We start from the raw sequence: 14,254 nt of genomic DNA, 5'->3' as shown, positions 1-14,254 counted from the left end.
TAGTGATTCAGAGCATTCTTTTATATGTTGTTAATAGTTCACAATTCTTCTTTTGAGAATTTTGTTCACATTCTTTGAACATTTATCTGTTGGGGAATGGCTTATGTTCTTATAGATCCATCTGATAATTCCTTTTTTTTTTTTTGCTTTTAGGCAATTGGGGTTAAGTGACTTGCCCAGGGTCACACAGCTAGTAAGTGTCAAGTGTTTGGTCTGAGGCTGGATTTGAACTCGGGTTCTCCTGACTTCAGGGCCGGTGCTCTATCCACTGCACAACCTAGCTGCCCCTGATAATTCTTTATATATCTAGGATACCAAAGCCATCAGGGAAATTTGATGCAAAGATTTTTGTTTCCACATTTAATGATTTCTCTTCTTATCTTTGGTGCATTAATTTTCTTTGTTCAGAAGCTTTTTATTTCATATAATCAATTATTTATTTTATTTTTTTGCAAGTGCCTCTGTCCCTTGTTTGGTTAAGAATACATCTCCTAACCTATTCTCCTCTATCCTATCTGTAAGAAATGTGTGATGTCTTTCTCTTCTATTTTTTTATAGTGTGATCTTAAATATTAAAGTCATGTATTAATTTAGAATGTGCTGTGGATAAACCCCTAAAAATCAACATTTCTATATAAAAATAACAAAAACATAAGCAAAAATTGAAAGGGAAACCCCATTCCAAAACACTATAAAATGTAATATGGAAATATGCTTCGCATGATGATTCACCTGTATAATGGGTATCATAGTCCTTGCTTTCTCCATAATTGTTGAAGAGTTTGGAGGGAGAGAGAGAACTTGGAATTCAAAATTTAAAAAAATGAATTCCAAATCACTACAAAATGCACAAAATATCTGGGGATTGACCTACCAAAACCACACAAAGGACATAGATTCAATTATAAAGTGCCCTCTAAAGAACAACTTAAATAACTGGATGAATATTCAGTGCTCATGGCTAGGCCATGCCAATATTAAAAAATGATAGTACTACAAAAATTAATTTGTATTTTTAATGCTATACCAATTAAATTACCAAGAGGATGAATACTTTATAGAACATGACAAAAGGTAACAAAATTCGTTGGAGAAACAAAAGATCTAGAATATCAAGTGAAATGATTTAAAAAAAGTATAAAGAGGGAATAGCACTTTCTGACCTCAAACTACATTATAAAGCAGCAGTTATCAAAACCATCTGATGATAGAAAGATCAATGGAACAGACTAGACAAGGGAGAATGAGAAAAAATGGAACCCAGTGACTCAGTGTTCAATGAAAGGGGAAACACAAATTACCTAAGGGAAAATAAATCTTTAGTTGATAAAAATTACTGAGAAAACTGGAAAGCAGTCTGGTAGAAATTTGACTTGGCTCAATAAACTATACCATATTCCATAACACATTCCAAGTGGAAATAGGACCGCAATATTAAAGATCATATTATTAAACAAATAGAAGAAAAGCAGATCAAATACCTCTCATAGCTATGTGTAGGATATTTATTCTTAACCAAACAAGGGATAGAAGCAATTTCAAAAGATAAAGTAGCTAACTTTGATTATATGAAACTGAAAAGCTTCCACACAATGTTAATGAATCCAGGATAGGAAAGGAAGTGCTCAAATGGTAAAGAATTAATCAATTAATTAATTAATTAATAATAATATTAACAGAAACAACAACAACAACAATAATCTGTTTATAAAATTTCTCTGATGAGCCTGGCATCCAAGATATATAAACTAAATATATAATATCTGTGTACATATGTAAATATGTATAGATAGATAGATAGATATGTAATGAAATGTCATTCCCTAATAAATAAGTGGTTAAAGGATATGAATACATAGTTCTCAAAAGAATTGCAAAATATTCACAATCACATGAAAGATTTTTCCAAATCAGTGGTGTCAAACTAAAAAAGAAACCAATTCCTACGAGTGACATATTGGCTCAGAATGTTACAAATTAATATAAACTACATTGTATTGTATTTTTAGTTATTTTGTTAAACATTTCCTAATTAGATTTTAATCTGGCAGGTAGAACTCTAAAGTTTTTCAGGGGCAGCAACTTTGACACCTCTGCTACAAATTTCTAACAAGAAGAGCAAATCAAATCAAAACAAGCCTGAGGTTTACCTTACGGCTTTATAATTGTCACAGATAACAAAAAGGGCAATAGTCAATGTTGGAGGGGTTTTGGAATGAAGGGCATATGAATACATTGTTGGTGGAGATTTGAAATGGCATAATTATTTTGGAAAGCAATTTGGAATGATGCAAGTAAAATGACTAAAATGTTCATACCCTTGGAACCTGGGACTCCATCACTGGGTTGGTACCCCAAGGAAACCATTGATAAGAAAGAAAGTCCTCATATTCATCAAAATATTTAAGCAGCACTTTTTCTGATAGCAAAGAATTGTAAATAAAGTAGATGCTCATTGACTGAAGAATAGCAAAAGAAATTGTAAATGAAGGTAATGGAATATTATTAGACTGTAAGAAAAGTTGTATGTGATGAATACAGAGAAGCAAGGAAAAATGTGCTTGAATTGATGCAGAGTGGAGTTACTAGAGCTAAGAAAACAATATACACAATAACTACAACAATGAAAATAGAAAGAATAATCACACGCTAAAAAACACCCCACAAATGTCAATGTAACAAAATTATACAGATACTATGTTGCACACATGAAGAGATTTGAGAGGACATCCCTAACCCATTTCTTCGAGGAGGTAGGAAATCCACAAATGTTACACATTGCACATGTTTTTGGACTTTTTCAATGTCTTCATCAGTTATGCTGATTTTTTCTTTCTTTTTTTAAAATGCATGTTGTATATATATATATATATATATATATATATATATCACACATATGATGGCTCTCTGGGAGGGGATAGGAAGGATTATTTGGGATAACTATGATGATGTAAGAAATAATACATCAATAAAAAGGTATTTGAAAAAAATAGAATGTACTACAGAACATAGTGTCAAGTGTTGGTCTAAACCTAATTTGGCCATGCTGCTTTCCAGTTTTCCCTGTAGTTTTATCGTTTGGGGAGTTACTTGTTATGTGACTGATGTTTCCTGTTTTGTTGAACACCAACTGGGTCATTGAGTTTCATTATTTCTGAATCTCTCTTGTTCCACTGATCTGTATCTCTGTTTTTAAACTGATACAAGACGGCTTTGATGACTGCTGCTGTATAATATAATTTGAGGTCTGGAAGTGCTTTTCCCCCTTTGTCTCTACTTCTTTTTATCATTTCCCTTGATAGTCTAGAATTTTTTTCCCCCAAATAGGTGGCACAGTAGATAGAGTGCTAGGCCTGGAGTTAGGAAGACATGAGCTCAAATCTGGTCTCAGAAACTTACTAGTTGTGTGACCCTATGCAAGTCACTTAACTTTGCCTTAGTTTCCTCAGCTGTAAAATGGGTGAGAGAAGGAAATGGCAAGCCACTCCAGTATCTTTGCCAAGAAAGCCCCAAATTGGATCATGAAGAGACAGACATAATTGAAAAATAACTAAAGAAATTATTTTATTGAGTTCTGTAAAGTATCCCATTGATAATTTGATTTGTATAGCATTAGAACCATTAATTGACTTTGGCAGAATGGTCACTTTTCATATATTAGTGTGATCCCACCATAAACACTGACTTTTCCTCTGGCCATTTAAATTGTTCTTAAAAGAGCCCTTGATCATTGAGTCTCTACAAGTCTTTCATGTGCTTTGGGAGGCTGAGCCCCAGATTTTTATGCATTTTGTAATTACTTGGAATGGTATTTTCCTTTCTAGTGCCTCTTAGATTTTGTTATTATTATGTACAGATGCTATTGATTTTAAGGGTATTTTTAGCAGCTACTTTGCTAAAATTAATGTCTCAGTACCTTTGATGATTTTTAAAGGATTTTTCTAAATAAACTTTCTTGTCAGCAGTCAATAGGAAGTTTTTATATCTTGCTCACCTATCTTTACTCCTTTAATTTTTCTTCACATCTTATTTCTATGGCTAGTTTTTCCTGAAATATATAAAATGTGAGTAAAGTGCGTATTCTTGATTTCCTCCTGTATTTATGACATAAGTCTGTAGTGTATCTTCACTGCATGAGATGCTTGCACTTGGTTTTAGATAGATTTTTCAGATATTGAAAACAGTCTTTCGATGCTTAGATTTTGTGGGGTTTTTTTGCTGGATGGATGAATTTATTTTCTTTAAATTAGTGAGTTTTAATATTATATGAGACTAAGAGACAACATTCTACAAAAAGTACTAAGAATAAATGAAAATCTCATGCACTATGACCAGCTCTACAGTGCCAAATTTGTCAAAAAATTAATTAATAGAAGTGCCAAGATAGGGACTGGTCATTGGCAGATGGAATTCCCTAATGAGGAAATCCCCTTCCACCAATGCAAGTTGTTACCTTCTTTAGCAGCTGATCATCTCAGAGAGCTGTCTAGTGCATGGAGAGGTAAGGTTCACACAGACTGTGTGCATCAGAGGCAAGACTTGAATGCGGATCTTCCCCACTCTGAGGTCGTCTCTATATCCACTATACCACATTGCCTCTTGCTGCACTCTATGGAGAGAGTGTGTACTAAATCTAGGTCCTACCTGAGTTTCGATCCCAGCTCTGCCTCTGATCATTTGGGTAACTTTGGGCAAATCACTCATTCTCTTTCAGCTTCAGTTTCTTTAGCTATAAAATGACAGAGCTGGGCTAGATGACCTATTAGGTTACTTCAGCTCTAAATATGTGATTCTGATATTCTAAATAGACCTTCTGTCACAGTCTCTGAGAACAGCACTGTGTAATGGCTCGGTAGAATTCAATGAATTTTCTTTTCCTAATTTCCCATTTTTAAAAATGCTTTCCTGCAGGTTAGTGTTCTCCCATAATGGCTGAGAACATGTGAGAAATTTAGTTAAAAGGATTAGATCCAGATTTGTGAAGTGGAGTAGAGGAACCTGAGGCAGATGGAGGTTAAGCGATGTTCCCAGGGTTACACAGCTAGTAAGTGTCTGAGGCCACATTTGAATTCAGCTCTTCCTGAATTCTGTCTTTGGTTGTTGTTCAGTTGTTTTTCAGTCATGTCCAACTCTTAGTGGGGTTTTCTTGTCAGAGATACTGGAGTGGTTTCCTTTGCAAGCTCCTTTTACAGATGAGGAAACTGAGGCAAACAGTTTTAAGGGACTTGCCCACTTGCTAGTAAGTGTCCGAGGCCAGATTTGAACTCAAGAAGATGAGGCTTCCTGATTCCAGGTCCAGGATTCTATCCACTGCATTACCTAGATGACCCTTTCTGTTTTACTTTGAGAGTATTTATTTGACAGTGTGAATAAAGCCTTAATAGTTTCTGAACCCAGGTGTGCCTCATTGTCCCTTTCAGCCAGATGAATATGTAGTCAAAATTATTTGTGTCACCTGTGGCTGACAGTCTCACAAGATTCTTGACTCACATGGACCAAGTATGATCCTAAGAGGATGACCCTCAAAGGGTCAGTTTCTCACTTACATTTTTTGACCTCATCTGAGATATTCCATGGACATTTACTACAGGGTGTCCTAAAAGTCTTAGTGCAGTCTTGAGCTTTAGTACCTTAAAATCCACTGATGTTTTAATTTCCTGTATACTCATAGCATAACTCATCTAGTTTTCCACAAATATGAATAAAAGATCTCCAGTACAAGTATTCAAGATACAATGTGGATGTTAGGGATGAGACAGTCTATTTCAACCCATAAAAATGCAAAAATCATAGAGAGTCACAGGAGTACCCTGAATAGAAATGCATGAAGTGAAGCACCCAAATAATTCAATGGCTTCCCTCAGACAGGAACCGACTTTGAGGGTTATCACTTCTTTGCAGTTTTTTTTTTTTATTAGCAAAAGTGAGTATTGCATTCGGTCAAAGTCATTTTCCACATGTGTATAGAGACAATCATGTGCTTTGGGATGCTTTTGTTTTTGATATGCTTAATTGTGCTGATGTTTTTGCTTATGTTCAACTACCTCTTTATCCCTGGTATGAATCCAGAATGAACAATATTGGTCATAATGAATGATTTATTAGATGAATTGATGCAGTCTGACAGTACTTTACTTAACATTTTTGAATTGATATTCATTAATGATATCGGTCTGTAGTTCTTCTGTGCTTTACCCACCTCTGGTGTAAGTATTAGGACTATATTTATCATGGACAAGTAATCTGGTAGGGTACTCTCTCAATTTTTTTTTGAGAATAATCTGCCTAGTGTTGGTACTAATTATTCTTCAAAAGTTTAAGCACATTCTCACCCTTGACCAAGAAGGTTTTTCTTTGCTAGTTATTTTACAACCAATTCTATTTCCTTTTATGATATCAAGTTATTTAAGATCTCTATTTGGTTTTCTGTTAGTTTGGGTAGTCAATATTTTTTAATGCATTCCTCTATTTCTATGCGTGTATGTGTGTTAACACACAAAACAGTTTTGTTAACATATAACTGTGCACAGTAGGATTCAGATAATTTTTTTTGTTTCTTCTAGTTTTATTGTGATTTTGTCTTGCTAATTTATTATTTTGTTGATTTTATTTTCTGCAATGTTTTTAATCAAATTGATTAAAATGATCAATTTTATAAATCTTTTCAAAAAAACAATTTTTAGTTTGCCATATAAATTATATGTTTTTTTAAATTTCCAGTTTATTTCGCCTTTAATTTTTAACATCTCTTTTATGTTTATTTTAGGTTTGTTTATTCATTAGTTTCCTAATTTAAAAGAAACCACATTCAACTCATTAATCTTATATTCTTATATTTTGTTGGGATATGATTTTTTCCCTGGGGACTGCTTTAACTATACCCCAGAAATTTTGGTATATTGTTCCATCATTATTACTGTCTGTAACACAATTACTATTTTTTTCTGCGATTTGTTCTTTGACCCACTGATTATTTAGGATTTCATTACTGTCTTCATTTAAGTTAGCATCTTTGGTTTTTCCTCCTTGAACTAGTTACTATTTTTGTTGTGTTATAGTCTATAAAGGCTGTATGTGCTATTCCCATCTCTTTACATTTGCTTGTAATATCTCTGTACCCTAATACATGATAAAGATGTATAAAAGTTCCATCTAGTACTGAAATATGTATATTTTTAGGAGCCCCATTTAGATGATGTCATGAATATTTTACCTCTCCTTTCTCCAGCAATTTGTTGACTCCATATTTTTCTTTTTGTTTATCTTTCTTTTAGACTCATCTGAAACCAAGAGATGACCATTGAAATCTTTTATTATTGTATTACTATCTCTGTCTTTTTGACATTTTCGTTATGACTTTAAATGCTAAGGCATTTGGAACATATGTTTGATATGGACAATGGCTTTTTGCCTATGGTTCCTTTTAATATAATGTTAACCTGTTGTTCTCCCTTTTTGGGTTTCAAATGTTTGTTTTTGTTTTATCAGGTAGTTTGATTGCAACCTATGCTTTTTCAGGTTCTCTTGATGCATTTTAATTTTTTTCAGGCCTCACTTAATCAGCATATGTATTTATTTTAAAAATGTGTTTCTTTTAAGCAACAGATTGTGATGTTCATATTTTATCTTCTTTCACTTCTTCTACATATTTATGTAGTCCTTTTGTGAAAAATCCGTCTTTTTTCTTTTGTCTGCTTATAGTTGTCATGATGCTATTCTTGCCTTCTTTGGGAGGATCTTCAAAGTTGTAATAATTTTCGATACTGGTTGGTGTTTTCTTAATTGAGGATTTATGTCAGTGAGGCAACTATGTGCCATAGTAGATAGAATACTGGGTCTGGAATCAGGAAGACCTAAGTTCAAATAGTTATATAACCTCTGTCTGCCTCAACTTCCTCATCTGTAAAACGGTGATAGTAATGTCACTTACCTCCCAAGATTGTTGAGATAACATGTTGGCACAGCACCTATCACATAGTAGGTGCTAAATAAATTCTCATTTCCTTCCTTCTGGTGCCAGACTCTGTCTTCTATTATATTTTTGAGGGGGAGTCTTCCCTTGTTTTTCTTACTCTGGTCCTCTGGTTGTCTGTGCTGATACCCACCTGCTATTGGTTAGGCCTCTCTGGTTCTTTGAGCTTCAGGGTAGAAGAGCTTCTCCTCTCTCTCTCTCTCTCTCTCTCTCTCTCTCTCTCTCTCTCTCTCTCTCTCTCTCTCTCTCTCTCTCTCTCTCTCTCTCTCCATCTCAGGATAGAATGTAAAGAGCCTTAGAGGGCCTGAGCTTGGGGTCTTCCAGTCTGAGGGCTGTGGCATCATGCTTGTCACTGCCTGCTGCCACTCTCCATCACTTCCAAAGTCCCCACTCTGGGGCTTTCTGATCACTGTGGGAACCCTCCATCCTTGCTGCCTCTGGATATAGATCCTTTCTGGCTACACATGCCCTTTCTCTGCTTACACCAGAGAGGCACCCCTGTGCTTGTGCTCTACCTTTGCTGCTGGCTCCCTTTCTTATTGTCCTCAAGCTTCTGAATGACTTCTTGCACAATTCTGGAATGGAAGATCTAAAATAAGTTGTTTGCTATGGTTTGCCACAGGGTTTATTGATCACTATTTGGCCTGGTATTTGCTGAAATAGGTATGTGGGAGCAGGACTGTCTACATCCCCTGAAGGAAGACTCTTTTCTCTTAAAAAAATTGCTCCATATCTGTCCTTCTGTAATCATGTTCCATGTCTCTTATTTTATATTATTTTTCAAATGTCACTGAGAGGGCTTCAGCAATCACAGCTGCCAGTTCTTGCAAGACCCGGGGATGTAGTTCATCTGGGTTAGGTAACCTGAATTCATAAAGAGCAAATCCATTCTCTCTTACTGTGTTCTTAGCTACTTTGGGTGTTACTTATTAGTCCTCCCCCACCCTCTGTAATTTTCAGTGCAAAGGCCATTCTCCTTGTCAGAGAAAAAAGAAGCAAAATAGTTGACTAACTTCCTGTTCTCTGATGTCACTTACCATCATCTCATTCACTTCAAGCACATTTCCTTTCTCTTCTTTTATTCTCCTTACCCCACCTCCCCCCCAATAAAGGTAAACCAGTGGACAGCTAGGTGGTACAGTGGATAGAACACTGGGCCTGCAGTCAGGGAGATCTTAGACAGTAGCGGTGTGACCTTGGACAAGTCACTTAACCCTATTTGCCTCAGTTTCCTCATATGTAAAAAATGATCTGGAGGAAATGACAAATCATTCCAGTATCTTTGCCAAGAAAACCCCAAATGGGATCACAAAAAGTCAGACACAAATGAAATGACTGAACAAGAACAAATAGGTAAACCATCCTGTTTTGGGGTCCTTCCCTTCTCTTGCCAGCCTCAACTCATTCTGAGCTTTATTCATCCTTATGGTATATTTTTGTCTCCTGTAACCTGTCTTTGCTGCCATATTCTAAACTTTTTTTTTAAATTCTAAAATATGTGGTGAATTCCCTGTATATCCACATCAATATTTTCAGAAAAAAATCTCATTTTCCCTTTTCATTGGAATCAATTCCCTTGTGTCTTCAGGATTTAACTCTTGAGAATCTATGTTTAACATGAAACCAATTTACAACACTCCTTTTAAGAGAGTCAAGCAGGTCTGGATGTACAAAGAGGTATCTGAAAATCAGTAGATAATGAGAAGCAAGGCAGGTAATTACATCTAATTAAATAATTTTGTTAATGGCTTGTACAGGTAGCCAGTTTAAGACTGCTGAAAGGATACCCTTGCCCAACTGTATGAAAAAGTAATGCCTGTTATAAATAAAGACTTACTCTGAAACCTCCAGCAACCGATTCCCAGTTTGGCATCATAGCACTCGACTGTGAAGGCAAGACAAGAGAGTCACCTCTCTCTATTCCCAATGGGGGAAAATAGACTAAAGATCTCATTTCAAGCAAATATGGAAAGCTGGTGGAATTTTGCAACTATATATTTAGGGTGCAATGCTTATTCTCCCCCCCCAACTTAAACCAACTAACATGTACAGTATATGTGTAAAATACTAGGTGGTTTTTATTTTGGAGGCTAAGGTCAAAGTGGGACAGCTATGTGGTTTAGTGGATAGAGTGCCAGTCCTGGAGTCAGCAAGATTCAACTTACCTAGTTTAACATCTGGTCTCAGACACTTACTAGCTGTGTGACCCTGGGCAAGTCACTTAACCCTGTTTGCCTCAGTTTCCTCCTCTGTAAAATGAGCTGGTGAAAGAAATGGCCAACCACTTTAGTATCTTTGTGAAGAAAACCCCAAATGGGGTCATGGAGAGTGAGACAGAGCTAACACATGACTGAACTGAAAGGTCAAAGGGCTGGAAGAATGCTGTTATGCTCTCCAGATCATCAAGGAGAATGAAGTATTCCTTGGAATACTGGGAAAAAAAAGTACTTCCAGGGAGAATACAAAGAATGAAAAAGATATGAAGATACAGAGGGAAACTATTGACTTGGATCATGAGAGAGTGAAGGGATGCAAGATATGGAGACATGAAGAAAGAAGGAAAGTAGAAAGACCATTGAAAAGTTGGTTTTACATAATAATTATGAAGCTATAGAAAGAAGGAGTGGGGCAGTGTAAGGAAGAAGCAGCTTCTTGATCTCTGAGGAATGAATGATCTCCATATGCAATCAGGGAAGGGCTTGTCAGTAACAAGGAAAGGCTGGTGATAATACCCAGCATTTATATAGTTCTTTAAGTTTTACAAGACACATCCCAAATATATCCTATTAGGCTTCATAATTATTATGTAACCTTACTGCCCAATTAGCTTTTAGAAATAGTTATGTGACCCTGGGCAGCCCAGGGAGAAGGAACAGGCTTGAAAATGGTCTCCTGACTATAATTCACTCTCCTTCATAGAGTAGGCATTTAAGGGTCATTGGTCCTTTGAGAATAGGGCTCCTTGAGGGCAGGTACCATTTCATTTTTTTCTTCCTACCCTCAGTACCTTGAACAGTTCCTGGCACATAGCAGGTGATTTAATTAGTATGTTGCTAGAAGAAGTCAATACTTTGCTATATAAAGGAATTTTCATTAAGTGGATATATTTCAGATCCCTGGGCCCTCCAGGAATGAGGACCATGTTCTTCCTGAGGAGATAGATAAGGCAGATCTGGGGCATCCACAAGAAGAGCAGTAAGTGTTCTATAGAGACCAACATTATACCTCACCTCCCCCTACCCAAATGCAGTTGCCTTAGGCAATAGAATTTCTGGGCTTAACTCTAGTAAGAGAGAAAATCCAGTTCTTATCAAAGTCATTTTCTGTAATAAGTTATAATTAAAGATTGTGGTCAGTGGACTGAACACTAAACTAGGAAGCAGGATACATGCATTCTATGTGACTTTGGGTACACCATTTTGCCTTAGTGGCAGCTTCTTCTACCATAAAATTAAGAAGTTTAACTCAATGACCTCTGGGGTTTTTTGTGCATACTTTGTATTCGCTCATCTGTATGTATATTGCTCCCCTTCCCCAATACAATGTCAGTTCCTTGAGAAAAGGGTTTGATTCTCTTTTATCTTCATAGTGAGGGGGGATTATTGGAGACACCTGTTAATTGATTTGTTCCCAGTTGAATTAATGCAGTTATAGACTCCAATGGACAACAAGGTGTTAAGGTCTTAAATCAAATACCAACTGTGCCTATACTTTGTGTATGTTTAAAGTCAAGTCAACACTGTCATTCCAGGCTCACTGTTCTAGGCACAATGTTAAGGACTGGAAATACAAATGCCAGCAAAAATAGAGTCTTTGTCCTCACCGAGATTGCATTTGAAATGGAGAAGACAACACAGGAAAAGGAGCCAAAGTGAAAATTGAAGGGGGAGGGAACCTGCCGAAAGGTGTGGTCTGGACTAATTCTGCAAAATTAGAAGCAGAAACAGGAGGGGAATCAAGATTGACCGACTCAAAATAGAAGCTTTCATAATAGCTCACTAATGAGGGAAGGGGGCTTAAGATTTAGAACTTAAGAGAACTAAGGTGCTGAGGGAAAGTCCAAGATGAGGCCGCAGTTGAGCCATGGTGTCAAAGTCCGGAACAGCTGGGAAGAAAGGAGCAGGTGTCTTTTTCGGGCTATGATCAAGAAAGAAGTCCAGCAAATCAGGAGTGGAGCCCAGAGAGGAATGGAGGAGGAAATGTGGCTCTGGGCACTTTTGTTACAATGGGGCATCTGAGAGGAACTAACCAATAAGAGTAAGGAACTGAAGGGCTGCAGTCAACTCCAGGAGGAAGAGGTTGCTGGGTATGGGGAAGAAAGAAGTTTGGTGAGTCCAGAAAGGAATGGAATCCTTAAAATGGAAGATGTGAAGTGCAATGATCGAAACTGATGGGGTTATATGGCAACTAACTATTGACTGGCTGAGTTTTACCCACAATACTGATCTCTAAATTTAAAAAGAATGAGACATTTCCTCTGGGAGTTTAATTAGGGATCATCCCTGAGAACTGTGAGCTCTGGCAGTAGAGAAGAGAGCCAGGAGGAACCCAACCCTTGGGAAGGAGTAGTTTCTTGTCTCTGGGGGAATGGTTTTCTCTCTTCTCCCACACTCATTGTCCATGGTGTAGCAGAGCTACTCATCTAGTAGTAGAAAATACCATTGTTTATCAGAAATCAAGCTAAGCCAGTTGAGAGTAAAGGTAGAAGGGAGATAGTTTTGAAAAGTGTGTTTGTTGTTGTTGTTCCATTGTTTCAATCATGCTGGACCCTTCCTGACCCCAATTGAGGATTTCTTGGCAAAAGAAAGGTGGTTTGCCATTTCCTTCTCCAGTTCATTTTACAGATGAGGAAACTAAGGCAAACAGGGTTAAGTGACTTGCTCAAGGTCACTCCAGTCTAAAGCCAGATTTGAAATCATAAAAGTTAGTCTTCCTGACTCTAGGCATAGTCCTCTACCCACTGTGCCACCTAGCTGCCCACTAACCTAAGCTAAGAAGAGAAGTAGCCTTGGCCATTGGGAATTGAGCTCTGTAGAGAGAAGTCTAGGGATCCCATGTGAGTGATCTGTCCCAAGACATATTGTAGTAAGGGGCAACATATGAAGTTACCATGAGAAGGGAAAGGAATTGGAATACTGGAGTCTTGAAGGTGTGAGTTTCCCTAGGCAACATATATTAAATAAATAAATAAATATATATATAAATATATATATATATATATATATATATATATATATATATATATCTCCCCACCAGCATAGATTAGTATAGTACTAGTCTATTAGCATAGTACTAGTCTATACTACCAGTGTCTGCTCACTCTTCCTATTGATACTACAGTATATGTAATTGTGGGAGAATACAACCTAGGATTATATGGGGAATGTTTTGTTACTATTGTTCTTATAAACCCACCACAATATATATATCTTTGCTCTGAGCTAATTTTGTCTACTTGTTTACTATTAAACACAAATACACTGATAGGGGCTTGAGGGCTAAATCTTAGGAATTCAGCATGTTCTTACATTGAGCCTGGGGCAGCCATTCTCCTAGGGGACCCAGTCTTTGATTTGGAGATGGAGACTAGTTCAGGCTGGGGGCTATACCCCCAGTACCTAGCGAAATCACTTACTAAATGCTTGTCTAAATTACACTGAATTTCTAGCTCCAAGTCCAGAACATCTCTTCTGGTTGTTACAAGTCTTTGCTCCTTCTTCTACTTTTTTTTTTCTGATCAAATTTGTTTTATTCTTTACAGTTTTTCAATCATCTTGATTTAATCATCAGTGCTGCTTCTGTCTGAAGGAGTGTCCTTCTGTAAGTCCTGTCTTTCCTCCAGCAGGCTGACAGGGCATAGTGGAGCAACCCACATAGAGAACCACTGTTTTTGCCTGGCTAAAGAGAGTGGTGATTTTATAGCACCCCAGGCACTTTACGTCCATGAAATACGAGATCGGACTGTGCACCAGACGTTTCTTCTTGTGTTTTGTCTTCCCCTCTTCCGGAGAAGGGTGCAGGAGATCTTTTGTGAGAGGCATAGTAGTGTGGGGAGATCTTCAGCCCTGGGAAAACTGCTCCTTCTCAGAAAGGTAAGAATGATCTGTTTTTGTTTACAGCTCCCAGAAGTTGCTAAGGATTTTGGGGAATTAAGGGAGAGTGGCTTTCCTGTGTTGGGTTTATTAGTCATCTCATCAAAGTTCCATGTGCCGGAGGAAAAGACAAAGTCATACAGCCAGATTTAAAAACCAATCCGAGTCATAAGGAGAAAGCTTGGACTCT

The 14,254-nt window shown here is 37.0% G+C and overlaps 1 pseudogene; it reads right to left on the bottom strand.

Moving 5' to 3' along the window:
- Positions 1 to 13,758: 13,758 nt before the first annotated feature.
- Positions 13,759 to 14,054, bottom strand: LOC110218467 (small ribosomal subunit protein eS27 pseudogene; annotated as a pseudogene).
- Positions 14,055 to 14,254: the final 200 nt, after the last annotated feature.

Source organism: Phascolarctos cinereus, unplaced genomic scaffold (assembly GCF_003287225.1).
Source record: "Phascolarctos cinereus isolate Bilbo 61053 unplaced genomic scaffold, phaCin_HiC Scaffold_2;HRSCAF=192, whole genome shotgun sequence".
Lineage (NCBI taxonomy): Eukaryota > Metazoa > Chordata > Mammalia > Diprotodontia > Phascolarctidae > Phascolarctos > Phascolarctos cinereus.
This window is presented reverse-complemented; position numbering and strand designations above follow the sequence as displayed.